A 19,433-nucleotide genomic window follows, 5' to 3' on the forward strand; every position below is an offset into this window, starting at 1 on the left:
CACACACACACACACACATACACACACAAATATAAACTTATAGAACATTTGGTTTTGCCAAGTTTATGAGCCTAGAAACTATACTAAGATTTATTTGACAAATCTAAGTCTGAAGAGACACAGTTATTTGAGCAGACTCTCCCTTCCAAGCTGCACTTGTCCCTTCCTGCCAGCTCAGTCTCATTTCCATACTGAGGCTGAAGTATGGGGTGGATTCCGGAGATCACTCTTTTATCAAATCTCTCATCTCTTAGACAGCCTACTCTCTATACCCTCCTTCTTTTCAAAAGTTCTCTTTGAGATCAAGCGAGAAATCTTTTCTCCTACAAGACAGCTTCTACTTTCAGTCTTAGTTGGACCCAAAACAGTTCTTTTCTTTTGAAATGTTGAGATAATTCTTTCACGAGACTGGTTAGACTTCCAGTGTCAGGAGTTCCAATGATGGAGCCCTGGTGTGCTCCAACATCCACATGTCAGAAAAGGAAAATCCTTTAAGGAGACCTAGCAGGAACGACCAGTGAGATAGGATGAAACAACCAGGTCAAATGCTCCAGATGGGGCAATTAAGATGTGGACCAAGAAGTGACATTTAGACTTGGCGGTGTTGCAGTTGTTAGTGCTTCTTTACATTCACAATTTGTAGAGACTGGTGTGGCAAAATCTGATTGACGTGCACCAAATAGAAACTGACAGCAAGGTAATTGATGATCATGGCTAAGAGAATTCAGGCAAGGCATTCTGCTGAAAAGAGGAATGAAGATATGGGGCAGTAACTGGAGGGGAAAGTGGGGCTAAGAAAATACTTGTTATGTATGTAAGAAATAACAGCTGGTGAGAAAGACACGACAGAGCAAAGAAGAAAATGAAACAATGAGAGCAGAGAGTTGCACGCTGATCTCCTTGCATAGGTGATAGAAGATGGGATTTGGTGCATGTAGTATATGTTGAATGAATGGAAGAATAAATGAATGAATGAATAACTCAAAGAATCATAGAAAGACTTTTTTAATATGTGCAGCATTGTATTAGAGAAAAATATTTGTAAGCAAAATAAAATTATATTCCATTCACAGAGTCTTTAACAATAGTAAAAGAACTATGTTATCCAAATATTCAATCAATTAATAAAGTCAGTGAGCATCCACTATAGAATGAGCAATATGTCTGACATTGTAAAAATGAAAGAAAAGCCTAAGACAGGTTTGTTACCCTTAAGTTATGCAATGTATAGTTAAGAAAAACGCAGTATGTATAACCAGCTGATAAACTGCCTACATTATTCAGTGTTTAATATATCTTAGTATATTTATTATTATCATTAAAATATCATTAAATTACTGCTATAGATTTTTTAACCTCTGTAGTCAATTATTTCATTTGACTCAAAGTACAAAGATACTCTGTGAAAAACGAATCTTCTTTCCTTAGGCAGCTTCATTGATATCTAGAATGCAAACTGCTCTTAACGTTCCTAATTTTGCTCTTTTGCCTAATGTTCTCCCTGGGATTCAAAATCATTCCCATAAGGACCATATCAGTGGAAATGTTCTTTTATTCTTCTAAGGCAATGTACTGCCCAGGACACTGATTTTACTTTGATTGTTGATTTCCTTTTCCACTTTCCTAACACAGACATTTCACATGTAGTTTTACTGTTTTAAAGTCAGTAAGGGTTCAGAGCTCAGGTTTGGAATCAGGCCGGCCAGGATCTCATGCCACTCACCATAGGGACCCTGGAATGTGTATGAAGTTCCCTGTGCTCCGGCATCCTCATCTGTAAAATGATGCTAATGACAGCATGACTCACAGAATTTTTGTTAGTATTAAATGAGTAAATACATTGGAAATAATAGAGGGGTGTACAACACATGGTAAGTACTCATTGAATATTAATCCTTTATATTCCATAGGGCTTCTGTGACTCATGCCTCAGTGCCTGGTTCAGTCACGTTCTATACTATTTTTCCTTGAAAGAGGAGGACAGTCAGACTTTTCCCAGGTCCTCGATGAGGAAATTGAGTACTATATCCAAACTGTGCAGCAAGTGTAAAAACAGACTCAAATTCAAGATTACTTACAATTGACTATGGAAATATACAAGGATGTATCATATTTTTCACATCAAATTTTGAGAATTCATACATTATCATCATGATTTGTCCCACAGCATGTGTGTAAGTAATTCCTAAATTACAGACATGCCTTCTGCAGTCCTCTTCTCTGAGCCCTGGGTTTATTTTCACATGTCTTCTTAATGTTTCCACTGTGATGGCCTGATGGAATATCAAGTAAAATATATCTAGAACCAATCTTATATTTCCATTACCCATATTTCCTACTTCCCAACAAACAAGCCCTCCTTGGAATGTCTTTTTTTCCATATGTGTCATTGCCCAGTTCTGAATTTTAAATTATGACTTCATCTTACAATTCACTTCAATGTCCATGCTCACAATACCCACGATGTTACTGTGTCTTAGAAATCGTATTCAAAAAATTGGAATGTTTTATTCAGAAACAGAGATGTGGGCCAGACATAGTGGCTCACACCTGTAACACCAGAAATTTGGGAGGCCAAGGAGGGAGGATGGCTTGAGACCAGGATTTTGAGATCAGCCTGTGCAACATAGCAAAACCCTGTTCCTATAATAAATGAATGCATAGAGATGTGCTATGTGGGTGTGTATGATCTGAAAATGACAGCTTGAGGTTACGTGAGAGTATGAATCAGTGAACAAATGGGTTTGGCAACTTCTAGTCATTCCTCGGGCAGATGTCTTGCAAAAAGAATCTAAGAGGAAGACATGGAACATATCCATATAGGTCAGAGCTCAGCAATTGGAAATTTAGAGACATAATAACTCATGTGAAGGTACTGAGGCCCAGAGACTGTGCTTGAAGCTTTTTCCAAATGTCATCTCATTCTATTCAATTCTTAAAACAAACTTGTGAGCTATTACTGGCCCCATTTTGCAGATTAGGAAACCAAAGTTTGAGAAGCCTCATTCACAAGCAAAGAATAAACATGCCAGGAGGAAGCTTATTATGTGGAAAAAAAAAATTGTTAAAAGTAACAACCAAATTTTATTATTTAAAAAAGTGGTATGTGCATATAGATGTGTGTGTGGTACTATATCAAACTGTTAACAATGATATTTGTGGTGTGTGCATATAGATACGTGTGTGTGTGTAAGGTACTACATCAAACCATTAACATGATATTCTCTTGTTGGGAGATTTCTGAAATTTGATCTGGGGAATCAATTCTTGTCATCTGCCAGCAAATAAGTAAAAATGAAGACAGACTGGTAGATCCTAAAGGGATGGCACAGAAGACAATAGAGAGAGATTCACCTAAGCGCCCATCAATGGATACATAAATTTTTAAAATGTGGTATATACACACTGTTAAATATTAGTTAGACACAATAGAGAATGAAATCTTGTCATTTGCAGCAAAAACAACAACAACAACATCGAAAAAAACAAAGTGAGTCAGCAAATAATTGCAGGAACACTGGCAGGGGGACTAGAGAACCAGTGCAAAGACCAGAAGCACAGAGATTGCCCCATATTTGAAGAATGATTAACACAGAAAAGGAGCTCATTTCTTCATTAAGCCATAGGCTCTGATGCCCAGTTGAGAAGAATCCCTGTGCTATTTACTCCAATATTGCTATCACTCTATTTTGCACATACCAATGGGCCATGCTGAAATGCCCTCTCTGCCAATATAAAGCCTATCTTGAACATGTGAGTCAAGCCTTCCACTTTTTCAGGGTAGTCCGGTTTATAAGACATGTTTCACTTTTGAACTGCTATAACTTTTATCTGGTCAACTTTGCTAATATTAGTTACACAGTGATTCTACTGCCATACAAATCTTGCCGTGCATATTTTATCCCTACAACTAGATTTTATGCTCCTTAAACATTAGGGCTTTATCTTATTTTTGCTTCCTCGCATAAAGCTTTGAATGTGGTGATTTACTTGTAGATCTATTTGATAAACATTGGTTAATTAACATACTGATTTTAGATTCAGAATTCTTTATAAGCAGTAAGTAGAAACATTAGCAGAAATAAGACTAGGTAATGATCTCTACAATTCAATTCAATATAATTAATGTGTGTGAATTTAAAATAAAATTTTATGTGAATAAATTGTTAAAGTTGAGATTTTCATATAATGAAACAAGGAAATTTAAACTAAGGTTCCCCTTAGTAACCATAATTCATTCCCTTATGCATGTATAATATTTCATTGATACTAATTTACAATTATGTTGTATACATAAATATATAGGTAATGAATAACCCTGACAATAAAAAGAACATATAGACTATTAAAATAATGCCTTAAATTATAGTGTGTGGGAGATCTCTCTAATTCTGCTTTAATACTACAAATATTTTTGAGAATTTTCACAAAAGTATCTCAGAGTTACACTTTTTCATAACCAGCTGTGCTCACTATTTTTCTAGTCGTTCAAATCTTTTCTTTGTATTAATTTTCCGATACATTCTTCTATTACCTTAGCATTTTAATATATTTTAGCCTTTAACTCCTAAAACCCTTAATAATCATATTATCATATATTTACTAAATTATTTATAACATATTTTATACAGATTATTGCACACATATCCCACTGTAAGCTAGTGATTTATAAAAGTGGAGTATTTTCATACTAATTGTAATGGATACAAGGTAGATTCAGTGCAAATGTTAAAAGACTTACACACAGCGGAGAACTGTTAAGAGGCACAGAGAGTAACCAAAGTCATGTTTTCTGATTCCTAATTTAATGGTCTCTATTTACCAGTGGGGTCTTGAGAGTCTTAGAATATACCGTCTTATAATCTTTTAGACTCTTTAACATTTTGATCTAGGTGCTTTAATTACCTAGCCAGATTAAACACCCTCAGAAAGCAGGGATTTTTAACATTTTGGTTGCCATAGCTTAGCAAAGTAGCAAACAAACAGCAGTCACTTGAAAAATATGTGTTTTTCTTTATAATGTTGGGAATTATTTCCAAATACCTATGATGACTCATCAAAAAGCAAAACAAAACAACAAAACTTCCTTTGATGTAATTAAGAGAAATCAATTTCTAAAATAAATCATATCAAGAATTAGACATATATTTGATTTTAAAATTAAAGCTCACATACATGGAAAAATAGAAAATCATTCCCATATCAGTGAGTCTCGAAGTGGTCTCTGTATTATATGATTTGTTTATTTAAAATACAGATTGTTGGGCCCTACTGCATACTAAGGAGTCAGAATCCCCAGGAGAAATCACAGAGATTTACATTTTTCTGAAGTCCTATCAAGTCATTCTTACACCCACTACATTACAGAGATACTTTTGTGAATGTTGATGTGTAGAAATGTTCACACCCTCTTACTTTGCTTCCTGAAATAACAGTGATACTAACACATGTAAGTGTTGTTTCACTGCTTACTTTTTCATTTTAGAACTTAAGAATTGTATTTCTTTTAAGGTAAAATTTTGTATTACAATGTATAATCTAAACTTTGATTTGAAAAGACATATTTTTCCCCAAGGTGATAATTTTTTCTTAAAAAGCAAGGGAAATATATTTCAGATCTTGAATTTTACATTTAATCTATCATGCTTCAGATTACTATACTTAAATTTGGCAAACCATTTTTAACTTAAGTAATCTGTATAGGTCAGGCTTCAATTTCTAAATTTATCTAAAGTAAAAATGTATACACTAAAATTTACACTACTTGTATAGCTAAAATACATCATATCCTCACCCAAAAACAGCTGAATAGATATTCTCTTTACCTTTTAACAATAATTTACCTTTGGGCAAAGAATGTGTGAATCCAGAATGTAGCCCCAAGCTTAAAGTAGGAAGGCTGTAGGCACTTATAGGTGAACAATCTGTTAGCATTTACTCATACAGCACTTTGTTTAGTTATATAAATTATGTTTTTCTTTATTTAGATGTTATATGCATTAAGTCTTTTCAAAAAATAGTTATTAAATTAAAAATCATTCAAAGAGTTCTATATTTAGGAAATAATGCAAACATTGGGACAAATGTCCTTTTTTTCTTCCTGAGCAGATGTTGGCATTTGGAGACACATTTAAAAAAAAAATGTATTACCTTTACTCCCTTCTGTCAGAAACACAGAGTCAAAGAATTTCTACTAAATTCCTCCTGTGACTTGTATAACAAAATATTAATGCCTGCTTCTAATGTTTTCTGCCAGATGCAGAAGCAATTAAGAAGTATAAATGATTAAAATACTAATCGATGTAATCTGCATAATCAATAGGATCCAGGATACCAGGCCCATGCACTTTTTGGTCCACAGGTATAAAGACAAAGACAGAGAGGAGACAAGGAACACAAGAGCCTTGAGCCTGGTTGTGTATATTTCAAAGGCTATGTTATACAAAATGACTTATATAATCCAGATTCAATAGTTGGTTAATACGTTAAGTTCTAAAGTCAGATATTATGAAATATATATAAAGTTCCATAGACACATGGAGTCAACAAAGGTCAGTTAATACAACCTTGAACATATTTTCTGGAATAACTGATCAATGTCAACTAATAAAAGAATACAGTGCCAGTAAAGGTGTGAGTCTATCAATAGTGAGAAAACATTTATTTCATTTTATTTTCTATGTAAAACAATGTGCCTTTCAAAAATATTGGGCTGCTATACTATTTTGTACATAACTTGGAAATTCATTATCTATTTTACTGTCTCTGGAAGGCTGACCTAAATAGCTTACAAAATGAGTGGATATCCTATTTACACAATGTTGGGGAAAAAAATCAAGGATAAAAAACTGTTTTGATAAAAGTGACAGAATATTTATGCAAAATGAAAGTTACCAGAATATATGTGATAAGGGTTTCTAATGTCTGTGCACTCCATATGTGGAACCATCAAGAAGGTTGTTCTGCCTGCAAAATCTACCATAGTGAGTGTCCAATGGCCAAAACCACTTTACTCATTTTTTTCCTAGGTAGTCTAATGAAATGAAAATACTGAGATTGGGGCCCCAGATGGCTGAGTAGAAGCAGCCATTGTGCACTGCGCTCATGGAAAAGAGAAAGAGGAACAAGTGAGCACTAGCTCCTCAACTGGATGGGCCAGGCGGACACACTGGGGTTAATCAAGGAAGCAACACAATCCACAAAGAACAGAGAAGAGCGAGACAGGACAGCCACCCCCCTCAGGACTGGCACAGACTCAGGGGGAGGCTCCCCACTGCCGGGAAACGGTGAGTAAGGGAGAGCCCTCGGAGTCCCACACTTCTTCCAGACCTCTGCAACCCTGGACTCAGGAGAACCACCATGAACCCCCTGGCACAGCCAGGGCCTCCTGATTGACACGGAGAGCTACGAGGAGTCCGGGCAGAGCTGCTGCTCAGACACACGCAGAGTCCGGGGATCTTGGACCCCTGGGAACTCTGGTAGCAACCAGGGGCTGCAGCTCCAGCAACAGTGGAGGCCAGGCTCCCTCACACGTCCCTAGGAAAGGGCTGAGCAGCGACAGGCCGCAGGCCTCGACTCCACTGCACCTGGATGGACAAGGCCGACTGGCCTGGGAGCCTGGCGTGACCACCGCAGTGCCGCCTGTACTCTCAGGCCAGTGGTAGCCCTGCCCTTCCCTGAGACAGTGATCCCAGAGAGCACGGGCTGGCCTGCAGGTTTTGCTGCTCCACAGTCCCGCTCCTGCTGCTCTCAGGCTCAGCCGGAGCAAAGTGTTTAAGGACTAACGCAGGCCCCCAGCACCGCAAGGCTGTCTTAGGAAAAGGTGGCCAGTTTTCCACGCGGCTCCCTGCCCCTGTTACTCCTCACTGCACAGGGCCTCCTGACCTGGGCTCCCAGCACAACCCCCCTTCCCTGGCCTGATCACTTCAGTCAGTGGAGGCTCTGCTTTTCTCTGGGGAGGGGGCGGAGAGAATAGCAGAGACAACCCACAGCCCCTCTCCCATCGCAGCTGCAGCAGGACCACCCTTACTGCCCGCAGGCTGAAGAAGGAAAACGGGCCAGGTTGCATTGCTGACATCTCCGGCACACTGAAGCCACCGTTAAGGAGAGGAGCCCAGGCTCTCTTCCCCGTTTCCCTGTGAGCCTCCACTCCTTTCTGTTCACCAGGCAGCACCTCCCCCAGCCCCTCGGGATGGAAGACCAGCTGCCCCACTCCCGACTAAGCATTCCCACTGGTAGTGTCTCTGTGTTTCCCTGGGATGGATGGAGCTCCCAGAGGCAATGACAGCCCCTCCGCCACCACCACTGCAGCCGTTCTGCCCTTGCTGTACTGCGACTGCGGAAGGAACAATGATAAGAGGGCTTCACTTGAACCACCAGCACGCCAGGGAACTCAGTATCTCTTCTTTGTGAGCCCAACCCCCAAGTAGGGCCTTCAGCTTGGGCGGACGCTGCAGCCACCCTGGCTGAACATCCCATTGACAGCGGCTCTGCACGTTTCTCTGGGGTGGAGCTCTCAGAGGCAAATGAAAGCCACTCTGCCACTGCTACTGCAATGCTTCTGCCCCTCTTGCCCTTGGACTGGGGAAGGTACAAAGACCCTGATGCTTTACTCACACCTCGAGCAAGCCTCAGACGCCCTAAGGAGAAGAAGCCAGTCTGTCTTCCCCATAAGCACCCCACACCCCTACTCATCACTAGGCAGGGCGCCCTGTCTTGGGCCAACGACACAGCTGCCCCAGCCTGGGCTGATGGCTCCAACTGGTAGCGGCTCTGTGTTTTTCTGGGGCGGAATCTCAAGGGACAAGTGAAAGGTCCTCTGCCACGGCCACTGCTGAGATCCCTGTTCCTGCTGCCTCCAAGCTGGAGAGGGAACATAAAGCCTGAGCTCACCCTAGGGTTGCGGTGTGGTGTGCAGCCTGAAAGTGCCAATCCAAGATCTGCAGCCAGCATTCGAGTGGGAGAGGAGTCCACACTCAGAAACCTGAGAGGCAGCTTGACGGCAAACCCTAGGAAACACAGAGAAGCCACGTGGCTGAATGAGTGCCTACCTACCATCCATTATGCTTATCCGCCATCTACTGGGCAACAGCCCAAACTGCCACACCAAAAATATTCTGCTGACACACCTGCTCCCAAGAAACCAAGGACAAGAATTCAACCACGAATCAAGATGTAGCGCAAAGCCTCAGCCTTCTGAAAACAACCAGAAAGGAAGTCAACTGTCTTTACTCAAATTACACCACAGTTAAAGGAACACCAGACCACACAGATGAGGAAGAACCAGCACAAAAACTCTGGCAACTCAAAAAGCCAGTGTCTTCTCTCTTCCAAATGACTAGCTCCCCATAAATTGTTCTTAACCAGGTTGAAATGGCTGAAGTGACAGACACAGAATTCAGAATATGAATAGGAATGAAGATCATCAAGATTCAGGAGAAAGTTGAAACCCTCTCCAAGGAATCCAAGGATTACAATAAAATGATACTGGAGCTGAAAGACAAAATGGCCATTTTAAGAAAGAACCAAACTGATCTTAATTGAGCTGAAAAACATACTCCAAGAATTTCATAGTACAACTGAAGGTATTAACAGCAGACTAGATCAAGTTGAGAAAAGAGTCTCAGAGCTCTAAGACTGTTCTGGAAATCAATTCAGACAGGCAAAAATAAAGAAAAAAGAATGAACAAAATGTCCAAGAAATATCGGATTATGTATAGTGACCAAATTTATGACTCGCTGGCATCCCTGAAAGACAGGGAGAGAGAACAAGCAACTTGAAAACATATTGAGGATATCATTCACAAAAAATTTACCCAACCTTGAGGGAAATTCAGGAAATTCAGAGAACCCCTGTGAGATACTATAGAAGATGACCATCTCCAAGACACATAGGCATCAGATTCTCCAAGGGTAACATCAAAGAAAGAAATATTACAGGCATCTACAGAGAAGGGTCAGATCCCCAACAAAGGGAACTCCATCAGGCTAACAGTGGCCCTTTCGGTAGAAACCCCACATGCCAGAAGAGACTAGAGGCCTATATCCAGCATTATTAAAGGAAAAGAACTACAACCAAGAATTGCATATCCAGCCAAACTAAGCTTCATAAATGAAGGGGAAATAAGATCCTTTTCAGACAACAAATGCTAAGGGAACTTGTTACCACCAGACAAATTCCCTCCTGTACCTTACAGGAGGTACTTAAGGGAGTGTTAAACATTGAAAAGAAACACCATTACTGGCCACCACAAAAACACACTTAGGTACATAGATTATCGACACTATAAAGTAACTACACAATCAAGTCTGCATAATAACCAGCAACAACACAATAACAGGAATAAATCTGAACATATCAATATTAACCTTGAAATTAAATGGGTGAAATGCCACAGTTAAAAGTCATAGAGTTGCAGATTGGATAAAAAAAAACAAGACCCAACTGTATGCTTTCTTCAAGAGACACATCTCACAGGAAATGACAACCATAGGCTCAAAGAAAGGGATGAAGTCTACAAAGCAAACCAAAAACAAAACAAACAAAAAAGCAGGGGTTGCTATTAAAACAGACTTTAAATCAACAATTATCAAAAAAAACAAAGAAAGACATTACATAATGGTAAAGCATTTGATTCAACCAGAAGACTTAATTATCATAAATGTATATACACCCAACACAGGAACACTCAGATTCATGAAACAAGTTCTTTGAGACCTACAAAGAGGCTTAGATAACTCTACAATAATAGCGGGAGACTTCAACATCCCACTGTCAGTATTAGACAGATCACCCAGGCAGAAAACTAAGAGGGAGCTTGACTGCAAACCCTAGGAAACACAGAGAAGCCATGTGGGTGAACGAGTGAACTCAAGATTTGATCAAATGGACCTAACAAACATCTATAGAACTTGCCACACAAAAAACAAACAAACGAAAAACCAGAATAAACATTATTCTCACCTGCATGTGGCAATACTCTAAAATCAACCAAACAATTGGCTATAATACAACTAACAGCAAATCCAAAAAAAAAAAAAAAAACAAATCATATTAACCACACTCATGGACCATAGAGCAATGAAAATATAAATCAATACTAAGAAGATAGATCAAAGCAACACAATTACATGGAAATTAAACAATCTACTCCTGAATGACTTCTGGGTAAACAATAAAATTAAGACCAAAATCAAGAACTTCATTGAAATTAGTGAAAACAAACACACAACATACTATAATCTCTGGGACACAGCTAAAGTAGTGCTAATAGGAATGTTTATAGCACTAAAAAATGCCCACATCACAAAGTTAGAGAGATCTCAAATTAACAACCAAATAAATTTCACACCTATGGGAACTAGGAAAACAAGAGTAAACCAACCCCAAGCTAGCAAAAGGCAGGAAATAACCAAAATCAGTTATTTTGATTGAACTGAATGAAACAGACATGAAAAACCGTACAAAAGACTAACAAAATCACAAATTGTTTTTTTTTTTTGAAAGAATAAATAGGATAGATCAACCACTAGAATAATAAAAAAAGGAGAGAAGATCCAAATAAACACAACCAGAGATAACAAAGGGGACATCACCACTGACTCCGCATAAATACAAAAAAGAATCAGAGACAGCTACAAAAATGTCTGTGCACCCAAACTAGAAAACCAAGAAGAAATGCATAAATTCCTGGAAATATGCAAGCTTCCTAGACTGAACCAGGAATAAATTCAAACCCTGTACTAACCAATACAAAATTTCAAAATTGGGTCAGTAATAAAAAGCCTACCAACCAGAAGCAGCCCAGGTCCAGACAAATTCAAAGCCAAGTTCTATGAGATATATAAAGAATAGCTGGGACCATTACTACTGAAACTACTCCAAAAAACTTAGGAGAAGGGATTCCTCCCTACTCATTCTATGAGACCAGCATCATCCTGATACAAAAACCTGGCAAAGATAACAAAAAAAGGAAACTTCAGGTCAATAACCTTGATTAACATACATGCAAAAATTCTCAACAAAACACAAGAAAGCTGAATCCATCAGCACATCAAAAAGCTAATCCACCATGATCAAATAGGCCTTATCACTAGGATGCAAGTTTGAGTGAACATACACAAATCAATAATTGTAATTGATCACATAACCATAACTAAAAACAAAAACCACATAATCACTGCAGTAAATGCAGAAAAGCCTTTTGATAGCATTCAGCATCCCTTCATGTTAAAAAAACTCAACAGACTTGGCAGTGAAGGAACATACCTCAAAATAATAAGATCCATCTGTGACAAATTCATAGCCAACATCATACTGAATAGTCAAAAGCTGGAAGCATTCCCCTTGAGAACCAGAATAAGGCAAGGATGCTCTCTCTCACCACTCTTATTCAACATAGGATTGGAAGTCTTAGCCAGAGCATTCAGGCAAGAGAAATAAATAAAGGCATCCAAATAGGAAGAAAGGAAGTCAAGCTCTCCCAGTTTGCAGATGATATGATTTTACACCTAGAAAACCCCACAGTGTCTGCCCCAAAGTTCCTATATCTGATAAACAAATTCAGCAAAGTTTCTGGAAACAAAATCAATCTACAAAATCAGTAGCATTTCTATAAACCATTAATGTCCCAGCTGAGTGCTAAATTGAGAACACAATCCTGTTCACAATAGCCACAAAACAAGATAAAATATCTAGGAATGCAGATAATCAGGGAAGCGAAATATCTCTATACAACAATTACAAAACAGTTCTGAAAGAAATCAGAGATGACACAAACAAATGGAAAAACATTCCATGCTCACGAATAGCAAAAATCAATATAGTTAAAATGGCCATACTGCCCAAAGCAAATTTAGTGCTATTCCTATGAAATTACCAATGACATTTTTTCACGGAGTTAGAAAAAATAATTCTAAAATTCATATAGAACCAAAAAAGAGACCAAATAGATAAAGCAATCCTAAGCAAAGAACAAATCTGAAAGTATCACATTACCCAACTTCAAATTATACTACAAGGCTCCAGTGACCAAAACAGCATGGAACTGGTACAAAAACAGATACATAGACCAATGAGAATAGAGAGCTCAGAAATATGGCTGCATACCTACAACCATCTGGTCTTCGACAGAGTTAACAAAATCAAGCAGTGGAAAAAGGACTCCCTATTCAGAAAATGGTAGTGGGGAAACGGGCTAGCCATATACAGATGATTGAAACTGAATCCCTTCCTTGCACCATGTAAAGAACTCAGCTCAAGATGGATTAAAGACTTAAATGTAAAACCTAAAACTATAAAAACTCTTGAGGAAAACCTAGGAAATACTACCCTATGGGCTATGGGTGGTATTCCCCATGGGCTATGGGAAAGATTTTATGACAAAGACACCAAAGCAATTGCAACAGAAATAAAAATTGACAAATGGGATCTAATTAAACTGACAGCTTCTGCACAGCAAAAGAAACTAGCAACAGAGTAAACAGACAACCTATAGAATGGGAGAAAATATTTGCAAACTATGCATCCAACAAAGGTTTAGTATCTAGAATCTGTAAGGAACTTAAACAAATTAACATACCAAAAACAAACAACCCCATTAAAATGTGGGCAAAGGAGATGAACAGTTTACAAAAGAAGACATATATATGTCCAAGTATATGCAAAAATTCTTATAATCAGTAATCATTAGAGAAACACAAATCAAAATCATAATGAAATACCATCTCACACCAGTCAGAATGGCAATTATTAAAGTCCAAAAGTAACAAATGCTGGCAAGGCTGTGGAAAAAAAAGGGAACTCGTACATATTGTTGATCAGAATGCAAATTATTTCAGCGACTATGGAAAGCAGTTTGGTGACTTCTCAAAGAACCTGAAACAGAACTACCATTTGATCCACCAGTCGCGTTATTGGGTACATAATAAAAGGAATATAAACCATTCTACCATAAAGACACATGCACGTGTATGTTCACTACAGCACTATTCACAATAGCAAAGACATGGAATCAATCTAAATGCACATCAACAGTAGCCCAGATAAAGAAAATGTGGTACATATAGGCAATGGAATATTACACTGCCATAAAAGGAACAAGATCGTGTCCTTTGCAACAACATGGATGAAGGTGGAGGCTGTTATCCAAACAGAACTAATGCAGGAACAGAGAACTAAAACTTTTAAGTGGGAGCTAAACACTGAATACACATGGACACAAAGAGGGGAACAACAGACACTGGGGCCTACTTGAGGGTGGACGGTGGGCGGAAAGCGAGGATCGAAAAACTGCTTTTTGAGTACTTTGTTTATTAACTGAGCAATGAAATAGTATGTACACCAAACCCCTGTAACATGCCATTTATCTATAGAAAGAAACTCCACATGTACTCCTGAAACTAAAATAAAAGTTTTTAAAAAGTTAAAAAGATGTTACCTACTTCCGAGATTCTGGAAAATATCTTTTGCAAAATGGAATGTTAATCCTCTGAAGACTGCATTATATCTACATTAACATGTTCTGTGTGCTTTTATGGAATCAAAAGGTAAAGGGCTCTGCTAATCATAACTGTTGGGGTAATGCCGCTATTGTTCCACCATTCTGTCAGTCAACAAATATGGAGAATTGATTCCGCTTCCATATTTAGTTAAATATATCTGCAAATTGTTAATTTCTAAAGATACACAGTATAAACTCAGGAGGGACAGCCAGATGACTATTTAAATATGACAGTCATTTTTGTGTAACTCTTATAAAAATATTCCAGACCATGAATGTCTGCATCTGGATGATGAGAGTAAATAATATTTCCTAAGAATTCTCTAAAATGAGCATTATTTTAATAGATGATTTAGTTCTAAAAAATAAAATACTAATAGAAGTATACCATAATCAGACATCCACATCTCATTTTGGTGAATATCTTTTCTAGTATGGCTGCTACATAAAAATACTGCTTTCAGAAAAAAGGAAAAGAGTAGAAAGCAATAAGGCAGAAATAGTTTTAGGCAAGGCATAGCATTAGTGGATTCTGAGAATTAGAGCACAGAACAACGTTCTGAAAGTATCAGTTTCCCTTCTAAACTTGCTTCTTGAGGTCTCATATTCTATTCTCTAAGGGTCCTGTAATCTCTTGGAGGGCTTAAGATCATTGACTAGGAAGAGGGATAGCTAGATTGTTGAAATATTTTGGTACTCTTGATCCTTGTCTTTTATCCATAGGAGGAAAGCTTTGTGAGTAAGCAGGTGCCACAGCTGTTGCAGATCATTAGGATCCTTCTCTCAAGATAACATCAGGCCTGACTATTGCCCATGGTGACCAAGGATGGCCTCCTATCCAGGACCATAGGACAAAATGGATTTTCACTCTGTGTTTCACCCAGCATTTTGGTCACATAAAATTGAAAGATTTTCAACATACTTAAGTCAGCAAACAACAGAAACAGTCAAAAGAATGGGGGAGGCATCATGTGTAGCATCTTTAGTTTGTCAGAAATCTCAGAAGTAATTTTTTCTAGTGAAAAATAAATAAATAAAATATAGAGACAAATGTGTGTGAAAAAAGAAGCTGGGAGCTTTGAGAAAGAACAACTGAAATCTCTGTACTTTTTTTTTTTTTTTTTTTGAGACAGGGTCTTGTTCTGTCACCCAGGCTGGAGTGCAGTGGTGCCATCTCGGCTCACTACAACCCCTGCCTCCTGGACTCAAGCAATTCTCTGACCTCAGCCTCCTGAGTAGCTAGGACTACAGGCAAGTGCCACCAAGCCTGGCTAATTGTTTTTTGTTTGTTTGTTTGTTTTTTGTAGAGACAGAGTTTTGCCATGTTGCCCAGGCTGGTCTCAAAATCCTGGCCTCAGGCAATACGCCCTCCTTAACCTCTAAAAGTGCTGGGATTACAGGTGCAAGCCACTATGCCTGACCAAAATCTCTGTACTCTTGAATGGAAGCTGTCCCACACATTTTGAGAGTGATCTGTTGATTGCTGAGTCATTCAGGGAGACAGGCACACTATGGAAGTCCATTTCTAATGCTGAACCCTCCTGGGAAGCCCACAGGCCTGAAAAAAGACAATTCTTCATATACCTAATGCTAGATGACGAGTTAGTGGGTGCAGCACACCAGCATGGCACATGTATACATATGTAACTAACCTGCACATTGTGCACATGTACCCTAAAACTTAAAGTATAATAATAAATAAAAATAAATAAAAATAAAAATAAAAACAAAACAAAACAAAAAAAAGACAATTCCTCTCTTTGCACTCCTCATCCTTAATGTCAAAGAAGACAGTTGGACATAAGAGTATCACATCTTCAGCTATAACGAGGAAGGTGACACAAAGCCTGAATATTAGGAAATAAGGTGGAGGTGGGGAAGGCTTTCCACTTTTATAGAGTATCTGCATTGCCAACAAGAGGTACTGGGTTAACTACAATAGTTTGTATAAGATATTTTTAACTTGGGAAGAATAATACGAGATGGCAACAGATGCTCTCAACATTAATGTATATCAAAGAGACATGTTAATAATAATACTTAGACCCCGGATGGAGGCATGGAATTTACAAACTTTATTACACCAAAACCTTACTTGCAAATCTGATACCTACCTTAAACTTTGTGTTATACAAAAGCCAAGAACATATATTTTATTCTTGCACTTCTAGGAAGAATAGGGTACTTAACAATGAATAGGTTATCTAAAAGTGCATGACAAATAAGTTAATGCATAGGTAAATACATGAGAAAATATTATAAAATTAAATGAATGAATATAGTCTTACAGAGATGTGATTACATTCATTCAATTTAGTAAGAACTTAAATGAGGTATAATTTTGGCCAATAATATACAAAGAAAAAGTCAGAAGAGTACCTGTCCTTATGGAATTCACAATCTCAAAGGTAACAGTTGCATTACTAGACCATTTTTTCTGAAAGGATAAGATGGGATAAGGTAGCATTTCTGGGCCTCCACTGTCTCATTTCTAAAGTAGAGGATTTAGAATAATTATGGACATTTCTTCTAACTCTATGGTCCTGTAACTACTGTAACTATGATGATTAAGAGGACTAGAAGAAATGAAAGAAAACACCTACTTTTACTTCTTCATAGCCTCCAAGCTGATTAACTTAGAAAATGTCTCTTGAAATTTCACTGAGTACAGCTGTTTTTGTTGACAAGAAATTGCTGTTGAACCTACAGAGACTGTCTATGTTGCACTGTTCTTAAAAGCAAAAGCAACCACAATTAAATAGTGCTTTTGGTAAAGCTCATTAAGATAATCGTAAATTACATAAATTTAATTGGAAGTTATTATAAAAGCATTTATCCTTCATTTATATGAACCAATTACACTGGTGCTTAATTATTCTATTGTCCTATATCTCTTTGCCTTATCTCTGTTAACTAGTCTGTGAGTCTGGCACCTTGCTTTTATTTTCACAGTGCATAACACCGTGCAAGGTACATAGTATGTCGATAATAGTAACTATTGAAACGAACTTCCTTATTGGTTATATATCTATGCTAATAAGCTAAATAAACAAAAGTTTTACATTGACAAAAACTAAATGTTGTATTTCCATGATAACATTATACTAGGGATTTCTTTCTTTTTTGTGTATTTTTTCTGAATTTTCCAAAGTATTTACAATAGATATGTAGTAATTACATAATCAGTAAAAGACATTTTATACAGCATTTTTGGAAAATGTATATATACAATACTATGGGAATGTATAAAAGTTAATGACAAAATAACCCAGCACTAAAAACTAAACAAGAAAGTAAAAAAAATAGCAAGAGAGTAGAATAAGTGAAATATTTTAGTATTTGAAGAGGACAATTTTTAAATGTTCATAAACACTCAAAAAATAATCCATATATTTCTGTAATTTTAAAGATTAACCCCATTAACTCCATGAACCAAATAAAATTATTACAAATACGCATAATCCAGGTGGTTACAAATAATGGATAATGAAATCAATGGGATAATGTTAAAGTTGTCAGGCCCAAGGGCAAAATAAATTATTTCAGTGAAAGGAAGCACATAGAATTATGTAGGTTAAGGAAACTTGTTGATAAATTTTTCTGACCTTTATAGACAAAGAAAATAAAATTCATTTTCATATTTAACACTGAGTTTCTCAATCAGATTATGGTCAAATAAGTGTCGGTGTGATTGAAAGGGATGTGTGTCAATGGATTAGAAAAACTTATATTCAAAGTATAATTAAATATCAATGAAGATGAATTCATCTTCATATCTCACCTTCCCAAACCAATAGTATGTATCAGTACTCTAAGGATAAGGTTCTCTAGAGTGGCTGAATATCACAATTCCCCAGCTACTCAGAGACTTCCTGAGAGTCAATATTCTTCTAACTCACCATTCTTATCCCAAGAAAGGCACAAGATGAAGGATGAAATGCTCAGACAGTTTTTAAAGGAAATGTAGGAGCCAGCCCTGTGATCAAAGCTTATTCCACTATTTTTCACTCACTTAGCAACTTAGATTATGATCTGTAGGGGTGGGAAAATAAAAGCTGGTGCACAGTGGGGTCCTGAAACAGGAGTGGGATTATTTGTGTCTTCCTTGCAACTCTGTCCCGCACATAGAAAATCTTGACAGGCTGAAATTTAGAAGGAGAAAGATAAGTATATACATTTTTTATTCTTCTCACAAATTCTCCCTTCCACTTTTGTGACTAAAAGAATGATCTATGTAAATCTTCATTCATAACAAAAGTTGCTTTTATCTACTCACTCCAATTGGAAGTTAAATTCAAAACTAATTAATAGCATGGTACCCTTTACATGTTTGACTCTCAATAAATATTTACTGGATGAATGAATAAATAATACTTAGAACAAACAGTATTTATTCTAAGTTATTATCATAACCATATAAATGTATTATATATTAATATATATTGCTAAAGCCATCTTAGATGCTTTATACAAGTATCAATGTTTGTTTGAAACAGCATTTTTAAAATTTGTTATTTTTAATTGTTGTGGGTACATAGTAAGTGTATATTAAACATATCACTTTTGATGTAAAAGACTGATGGAAATGATATTTATAAACAACTGAGATTTTTTAAAAAATTGCATTTTTCAAAATACAATAAAAATAATTTTGTTGAAATAGAATTTTTTTTTTGCCTTGTGAGCTTCATAACAGTTATCCAAAAGCTACAAGAAATCATATTCCAAAATTTATGTACACAGTTCTTTACATATGGTAGCTTTCCTGAACGAGAACGTAACAGAGCATGAAAAGGTCTATTTTATGAGTCAGAACCCGACTCCAGCTACTGCTGGTATATCAACTTCACTCCAGTTACTTGATAATACGAGGCCACCATGGTGCCAGTGGTCGTTTCATGCTCAGTGAGCCTCATGGGGCTGAGAGAGCAG

The 19,433-nt window shown here is 37.3% G+C and overlaps 1 long non-coding RNA gene across 1 annotated transcript in view; it reads right to left on the reverse strand.

Moving 5' to 3' along the window:
* Window positions 1–19,433, reverse strand: part of LOC134739535 (uncharacterized) — a 148,602-nt gene that overhangs the window by 96,518 nt on the left and 32,651 nt on the right. The gene's annotated exons all lie outside the window — the stretch shown is intronic.

Source organism: Pongo pygmaeus, chromosome 3 (genome assembly GCF_028885625.2).
Source record: "Pongo pygmaeus isolate AG05252 chromosome 3, NHGRI_mPonPyg2-v2.0_pri, whole genome shotgun sequence".
Lineage (NCBI taxonomy): Eukaryota > Metazoa > Chordata > Mammalia > Primates > Hominidae > Pongo > Pongo pygmaeus.